General features: G+C 44.8%; 1 protein-coding gene across 1 annotated transcript in view; it reads right to left on the bottom strand.

The window, feature by feature from the left end:
- Gck (glucokinase) overlaps window positions 1-8533 on the bottom strand; it is a 36652-nt gene that overhangs the window by 15894 nt on the left and 12225 nt on the right. The window lies entirely within an intron of this gene.

Here is an 8533-nt window from a genome sequence, read left to right as displayed (position 1 = left end):
TTTCTTTCTTTCTTTCTTTCTTTCTTTCTTTCTTTCTTTCTTTCTTTTTTTCTTTCTTTCTTCTCTTTCTCTCTCTGAGACAAGGTTTCACACTGAACATGAAGTCTATGTTTTCAGCTAAGCTGGCTGGCCAGTGAGCTGCCGGGATCTGCCCATCTCTGTCCTTCAGATTCTGGTGTTTCAGTAACATCTGGTCACATTTGGTTTTTTATGTGGATACTGGGGATTCAAACTCAGCTTCTTTTTCTTACACATCAAGCGCTCCTGCTCGGTGCGCTCTTGCCCACCCCAGGAGCCTCGTTCAAGAAGCAATTCACGTACACAGCTGGATTTTCCTTTCATTTACCTCAGGGTAGGAACATGACAAGTAGAGGAACTGTTATTCAAGCTTATTCATTCTAGTATCAAGAAACGGGTCACAACACTGCAGTGCTTACATTCGTTCGTAATAAAGGTATTGCTGGAAGCTGACAAGATGGCTCGGAGAGTAAAGTACTTGCCAGGGCAGCCTGATGACTTGAGTTTGATCTCTGGAACCATGGAAAGACGAAGGAATGGGAGCTGGGGAGGTGGCTTAGAAATTAAGTGCACTGGATTCTCTTCCAAGGGGGCCTGGGTACGATTCCTAGCGCCCCCATGGTAATTCACAACCTTCTGTAACTCCAGTTCCCTCTTCTGGCATCAGGCACACTCATGGTGCATGGAACATCATTCAGGCAAAACATAAAATAAATTAAAGGAAACAAGATGGAGAGAACCAACTTGGCGGAGTTATCGTCTGACCTCTACACACACGACAGTAACACGTAAAAATGTTTGAAACAAAAATGTTTTTGAAAAAGGTAAGGGTGGTGTGTTCTTTAAATTAATGTATCTGGTTGTTCCGCCTTCACGCACGTTAGTGTGCTATGTGTATGCTAGAGGAGGCCAGTTGGATCCCCTGAGACTGGAGCTACAGATGTTTGTGAGCGTCTCTGTGGCTGCTGGGAGGGTAACGCAGAAAAGCAGCCAGTCAGTGCTCTTTCACCGGCCAAGCCCTCTCTCCAGCGCTCAGGTTGGTCCTTCAGTGTTAGCATATGTTAAGTACGAAATAGCCCTCACAGGCTCATGCGTTTAAACACTTGGCCCTTGTGGGGGTATGGGCAGAGAGGGGGTGCTATTTTGGAAGGTTCTGGAACCTTTAGGAGATGGACCCTCACTCGAGGAAGTCAGTCACTGGGAGGCAGGTTATGGTTTTAGAGCCAGACCCCACTTCCGGTCTTCCCTCTGCTTCCCGACTGTGGACTCAGTGTGATACCAGCTGCCTTCTTGACACAATGGGCTGTGTCCCCTAAAACTGTAAGCCAAAATAAGTCTCCCCTTAAGTGGCTTCTTAGCAGATGTTTTCACAGCAAAAAGTAACTAATACGGCGTGCAAAGATGTCAATGGCGTTCTGTTTAAAGGGATTGCAGCCACCCTCTTGCTGTTCTCCATTAGACACTGCCTCTGGCGCACACTTCAGGTACATCCCCCGGGCTGTATAAGTCTGTCTTGGGTAATGGATAGGATCTTGCAGAAATGATGGCAGCTAGGCCATAGGACACTGTGGCTCCCTTTTCTCTCTCAGTCTTTTTCCTCCGAGGGAGAGGGAGGCCATGCTCCACCAGGTGAGAACACAGTATGGAAAGCTGAGTGTCCCCATGACATTGGGAGGCGTAAGTGATGAAACCGCAAATCTGCCATAATGGCAGCACATCTACCAGCCACAGTCAACCCTGAAGCCGCTGCCCAGCCACTCCCTTGACTAAAACCTCAGGACAGACCATAAGGCAGACCATCTGTTGGACCCACAGAAACCATGTGGGAGAGTAAAGCCAACTTGCCTTAAGTCTCCAAGTCTTGGAGGTAATTTTTAAACGTGGCAGCACATTGCTAACATGAAACAAATGGCTGGGTTTTTTTTTTTTTTTGTGTGATATTGTTTGTTAATGATATGTTTTTGCCATGGATATGTGTAGGAGAAGTTGATGATATTCATGTTGAAGGAAATACAATAAATGGGCCACTGTAACGGTGTAAATATGAGTATATATATATATATACATACATATACATATATATGTATGTATTTTGTGCAACTTGCTATGTAGACTGGCCTCAAACTCATAGAGACCCACCTGCTTCTGCTCCCATGTGCTGGGATAAAGGTGGGAGTCACCACACATGGCTGGAGTGTTATTTTTAAATTAAGTTTTAAATAAAGAACAGATTAGGGGGTCCTCACTATTTTTTTGTACATAAGGTCCAAAGCCCATGTTCACAGTTAAACTGGCCAAATTTCCAGATCCCTTATGCCAGGGGGAAGTGAAGTGGATGCCAAGGAGCCCAAAATGCCAGCCCATCCCCACTTGGCCTGTTCTCTGGCTGCCCTCAGCAGCTACACTGATGCAATGGGGTGTGGAGGCCAGTGAGTGTCGCAAATGTTTGCTTACCACAGGGTGAACTAGAAATTGGCTGGGCCTTTGTGTAAAGGGGCGGGCCACTGGCCTGGTGAGTGGGAGGGGTCAGACAGTGGGGAGGGGTCTGCGACCAGGATGCTGGGGATGAAGAACAAGAGGGAGGGTCTGAGACAGACTGAGAGACAGCTGACAAATGCCAGTTAACCTGAGATCATCAGCTACCTCTTGTAGGAGGCAATGGCGGAGTTTTGACCAAGTTTCAGCTTGTGTGGTTTTTTAGAGTCCGAGAGTTAAGAGATTGACAAGGATGCTCCAGCCGCAAATCCCTCAGTGGGATTCATATGCAGGCCGCTCTGATTCCGAGATTGTTAAGATTTTACCCCCCCTTGCTCCTCCTCCTTTGTGACAGGGTCTTGCTGTATACCCATGATGGCCTCAAACTCATGATCCTCCTGCCTCCACCTCCCAGGCACTGGGATCGTTTGCTCAAGACGTCATTCTTCCTGACTAGGTGTAGAGGGAGCATTCTAGGACCAAGCATGCTTGGGTCAGGAAACATCCTCAGAGCTGTTGCCCTGGGAAACAGATGTGGAGGAGGCTTCAGCTTCAGCTGGCAGGCGAGGGGATGAGGGCCAGTGTGCTTGTTGTCTCGGATTGCAGGAGGGGCTGGAGGTCTGGGACAGGGGGTGAGAAAGAGAAGCCAGCGTTCTGCTGGGGATGGAGCAGAGTGAGGAATGAAGTTCTACCCCGCTGCTGCCCACTGTTGCTGCCTACCTTCACTGAGATCAGAGACCAGCCTCTCCAGGACTCATCCTGGCCCCAGTCCAGGACAGTGGAGTCATCTAGACTTGGGACTTGAGTAGCAACCAGATTCTCAGCCTCTCCAGTGTGACGACAGGCACAGTTGGACTACCCAGACCATATGGCATAAGCCATTCTAGTAACCCTCCCCCTTTAGTATATATTTCTATCAATCATGCTCCTTTAGAGAACCCCAATACAGTATGTGAGGAAACAGGAACCAAAGAGAAAAAAACTTCAAAAGAAACTATTAGTCAGAAGCTCAGATCCTGGAGTCAGATGTTAAGGCAACTGTCTTAGACATGTTTAGTGGATAGAGAATTAGGGGAAGTCAAAAGAGGTATATATCAACAGAGAGATGACTATAGATGCACAGAAGAAAAACTCAGTAGAAAAACTGATGTAGAAACGTCACTGAAGGGCTTGATGGCAGATTTTTAAGTTATTTGTTTATTTTTGTTTTTTTGAGACATGGTTTCTCTGTTGAAGTTATTTAATTTTACTTTATGTGTGGGGAGGTTTTAACGGTATGTATGTCTGTGTATCGTGTGCATGCTTGGTGCCCTTAGAGGCCAGAAAGAAGGTGCTGGGTCCCATGGACTGGATTTCCAGACAACCTTGGGAGCCACCATGTAGGTCCTCCAGAAGAGCAGCCAGTGCTCTTAATCATTAAACTGTCTTCTCAGACCTTAATCAAAGATTTTAGTGGGCATAAGAAAGAATCAGCAAAGTTGAAAATAAGGCAATTTGGGGCTGGAGCGATGACTCAGGGGTTAAGAGCATTAGTTGCTCTTCCAAAGGTCCTGAGTTCAATTCCCAGCAACCACAAGGTGGCTCACAACCATCTATAATGAGATTTGGTGTCCTCTTCTGGTGTGCAGACACACATACAGGTAGAATACTGTATAAATAATAAATAAATAAATCTGAAAAAAAAAAAGAAAAGAAAACAAGGCAATTGAAAGTATTCAGTCTATAGAACAGGAAAAGAAAAGGGAGAGGAAATGAACAAGACCTGAGGGACCCAGGAGACCTGACAAAGATATAACAGCTTCTAGAAGAAGAGGGGTGACAAGAGGCAGGAGAATAGTTGGAGAAATAAGGGTGAAACAGTTTTCTAAGCCTAATGGAAAATATAAATATATCAAATGTCAAAAGACAAAGAGACTCTTGAAACCTGCAAGAGAAGAGTGAGCTGTGGCACCATTTCTGTCTCTGGAATCCGCAGGGGGACTGAGAAGTGGTTTCTCATTAACAGGGGCACAAGCTGGATGGAGGAAAAAGCTGGAGCCAAGCGTTCCATGGCCTTCAAAGCCAGTTTCCAGCAGAAAGGGGATGCTAAGATATTTCAGATGAGCAAAACCAGACAGAATTCATCCTCAGTAAGTCGGCCTCACAAGAAATATTACAGGGAATCTATGGAGATAGCTGGGAAACTGCCTGCAGTTGAGAGGGGACCCAGGGTGGGGCAGGACAGCATAAGAAGATGAAGTTGTGGTTCCTATAAAGTCCCTGCCTATGGGACCTGTGAATACGTCACTGTGTGTGGCACAGGTGAAAATGCACAGCTGACATCATACTCAGCTAAGTCAGGAACATGACAGAGAATCTCACTGCTAAGCAATGCAGTACGGAAACGGCTAGCCAGAACAGCTAGGGAAGGAAAACAAAGAAAAAGATACCCAAACTGCAAAGGGCTAGAGTGTGGATGGGATTACTCTCAAATCCCATATGCAAAATCCTAATTACCAGTGGGACAATCTTAGGGTGAGGCCTCTAAAAGGTAAATAGGTCACAAGGGCAGAACCACCAAAAAAATTCAGTTATGTAAGAGACCCCAGAGAGCTTCTTGCCCCTTACACCCTGTGATGACGTTGGAAACGAGACATGAGGAATGAGCCCTGACCATGCAACAGCTTGATCTTAAACTTCCTAGACTCCAGAACTGTGAAAAAAAAAATCTGCTGTTTACAAGCGCCTTAATTTAAAAAAAATTGTCTTCAGTATCCAAATGGTCCTCAGACTATCTCCAGTGCAGATGACATCATCGTATCTGTAGAAGGTCATGGGTAATCCATAAAAATGTTTGAGTTAATGCACCAATTCACCAGTTCCAGGATATAAAAATTGTCACACACACAAAAAAGTCGGTTGTATTTTATACACCAGTAACAAGTAATTTAAAAAGTGTAAAAGTGACTCCGTTTACGTTTACAACAGTACCAAGGAAGAAGGTACTTGAGAAGAAAATCAAGGGGGTGAACTCATGTGACAACAGCAAAACATCGCTGGAAGCAATGAGGGGGTTACCTCAGCAAACGAAAGGCACCAGTGTTTACGCATGGGAAGGCAACAGAGCTGGGAAAATAACCTCAAGTGATCCACAGATTCTAGGCGGTCTCTACCCAAATTACGATTTTTACAGAAGTAAAAACCTATTTTGATGTCAACATAGAATCTCAAAGAACCCTGAATATTCAAAACAATTTTGAAAAAAAAAAAAGAAGAAGAAAGAAGAAACACCAAATAAGCTCAGTTTCAAAGCTACTACAAAGTGGTGTACGTAGTAGTCAAAAGAGCACCATGATAGATGTTGGCTTAATGACAGACATATAGCTCGGTGAAACGGAATAGCATGCCTCCCTCTCAAGACCACTTGTCTTTTTTTTTTTTTTTTTGACGAAGGTGCTAAGACAGTTCAACAGAGATTCAGCAAATGATGTTGGGTAAATTTGCTATCCACATACATAACAATGAAGTGAATTCTTTCCCAATACCATAACAAAAATGACCTGGAAGTGGATCAAAGGGTGAGAGGAATGGGATGTAGTGTTAGATATGTGTGAAGATATTACAATGAAAGCCATTACTTTATATGCCAACCAAAAATTAATTCCACGTGAAATAGATTGGATGGTGAAATCGGAACATCCTTGGAAGACACAGGATAAATCTCTTTGGATTCAACAGTGGCCTCTTTTTAACTATTTTGTGGTGTTGAGGAGCAAGCTGGTCTTTATGCCAGGCAGGTGCTCTGCCACTGAGCTACACACCAAGCCCTGGGACAGTCAGATTCCATCAACATTTAAGAGCCATGGAGGGTGGCCTCTTCCCGTAGTCCTAGAGGCTCAGGAGGCCGAGGCAGAAAGATCATTTGAACCTAGGAGTTCAAGGTCAAGCTGGGTAACATAGCAAGAGCCTCCTCTCAGATCACACAGCAACAAACGACAACAGACTTGGTGGGCCGAAAGGCGTTATGAAGAGAGCATTGATGGAAGAACGTACTTTCAGAGCTTGCATCTAGTAAGGAAGGGCTTAGTTCGCGTCTATTGATAAGAAGAATTCTTACAACTCAACAACAACAACCACAGAAAGGCAAACAACCTCATATACTGGGCTAAAGATTAGAACAGACATTTTTCTCGAGAAGGTTTAAGAGCAGACCAAAACGATGTGAGCAGATGTTGTTAGTGTTAGTGGAGATGCTACTCACAACTGTGCCACAACTGCCCCTTAGATAGATAGATACTTAAAAAGGGACCGAGGAAGAGGACAGGAAATAACAAGTGTTGTTGGCCATGATGAAGTATTGGCAGAGGAGAGAGTTTGGATCCCTCACGTACCGCTGGTAGGGATGTAAATAATTCAGTTACTGTGCAACCCAGCTTGGTGGTCCATTGTAAAGTTAAAGGATATCTGTCACACAACCCAGCAACTGCACACCTAAGTTCACTCTCTTAAAGAACTGAAATAGGGACTCAAACGACTGCCAATGGTCAGTCACAGGGATGCTGTTCACAAATGCCAAAAGGTGGACACACCCCAACTACCAATCCATTGATGAATGAAGAAAAAGATATGTGTACAAACCAGGAAATGCTACGTCACCATGGAAAAGAATGAAGTTTTGATACACACTATAACACAGATTGACCTCGACAACGTTATGCTATGTAAAATAAGCCTTCTATAAAGGGATAGGATGATTCCCCCTGTGTAAATATAAACAGGTGAATTCATTGAATCAGGATGGGGCCTGTTAAGGATATGGGGGAATAGGAAGTTAGTGAGTTTCTGAGCGGAATGATAAAATAGTTTTGGAAATAGTGGGGAGTTACTCAGTGCTGTCGGTACTTAATGCCACCAGGTTGTGTTTTTAAAATGGTTAAAATGGTTCCTGGAGAGATAGCTCGGTGGTGAAGACTGCTTGCTGCAATCCCAGGGACCTGAATTTGGTTCTCAGAAGTCACTCTAGGTGGCTCACAGGGACCTGTAACTCTGGTTGCAAGGGTTCCGACCCCCTCTTCTACACACGCACACACAAATACAATTTTTAAATCTTTTAAATGGTCGCAGTGATAAACTTTTTGGCATACATATTTCATCACAACAAAAAAAGGGAGAGAGTGACTAGTAAGCATTCTGTTTTCACAGCGAAGGCAGGCTTTTTACTTCCTTAATTGCAATTACACTCTGTCCTCTCACGCCAGTTTTTACTGGCAGGGCTTTGCACAGTTACTGGTACTACGCCAGTACCACGTGACACCTGAGCAGGGCCAGAGCACTGAAGTACTCCTTGACTGTTCCCGAACTGGAGCCAAACCCAAGGAAGCCACGGCAAAAGGCTAGTTTTGACACATCAGTTAAACAAAGGGACTCACACTGGCTGGAGATTAATTTGCTGTGACTCCTCACCCCAGTGTGATGCTCCAGATGCCTCCAAGTCCCACTGTTAGGAGAAGACAGGGAGATGCAAAAGCTACAGCAGAAGGAGCCATTGGCAGTTTCCCATGAGAAAAGGAATGCGATATCTATGAAGTTTTTTATTTTTATTTTTATTTTTGAGGGGGGAGCCCTATAAGCTCGGCTTGAAAAGTCTTTGATCATTCAAACCAAAACCAAGCTAGTTCTCGGGCCCCACATATTATCAGCTGGCTGTGGAAAGAAGTGTACACCCACAGTGCCCACGGATCTTCCAAAGGTGGGGATGAGGCCGGGGAGCATGGGATCTCCCCACAGAGGAGCGAGGGTTCTCAGGAATGCACTCCCCCAGCCCTGCATGGTTCTACATCCTCATTGCTATGGGTTTTTGTTTCTCATTCTCTCCCTTTCCAAATTGTAACTGACACTTAAGTTTGGGTCTTAAGTGTCCTCCCAAGATCCAATAGGGATAGGAAACTCTTTACGTCACAAGGGGTTGGGGATGAGCCCCTTGAGGGTGTAGTGTGAGTTCAGCCTTTCTTTTCTCTTCTTCTTCTTCTTCTTCTTCTTCTTCTTCTTCTTCTTCTTCTTC

This window comes from Psammomys obesus, unplaced genomic scaffold (assembly GCF_907164565.1).
Source record: "Psammomys obesus unplaced genomic scaffold, mPsaObe1.curated_primary_1811, whole genome shotgun sequence".
In the NCBI taxonomy this organism is placed as follows: domain Eukaryota; kingdom Metazoa; phylum Chordata; class Mammalia; order Rodentia; family Muridae; genus Psammomys; species Psammomys obesus.
The sequence above is the reverse complement of the archived record's forward strand: the minus strand, read 5'-3'. Positions and strand labels throughout refer to the sequence as shown.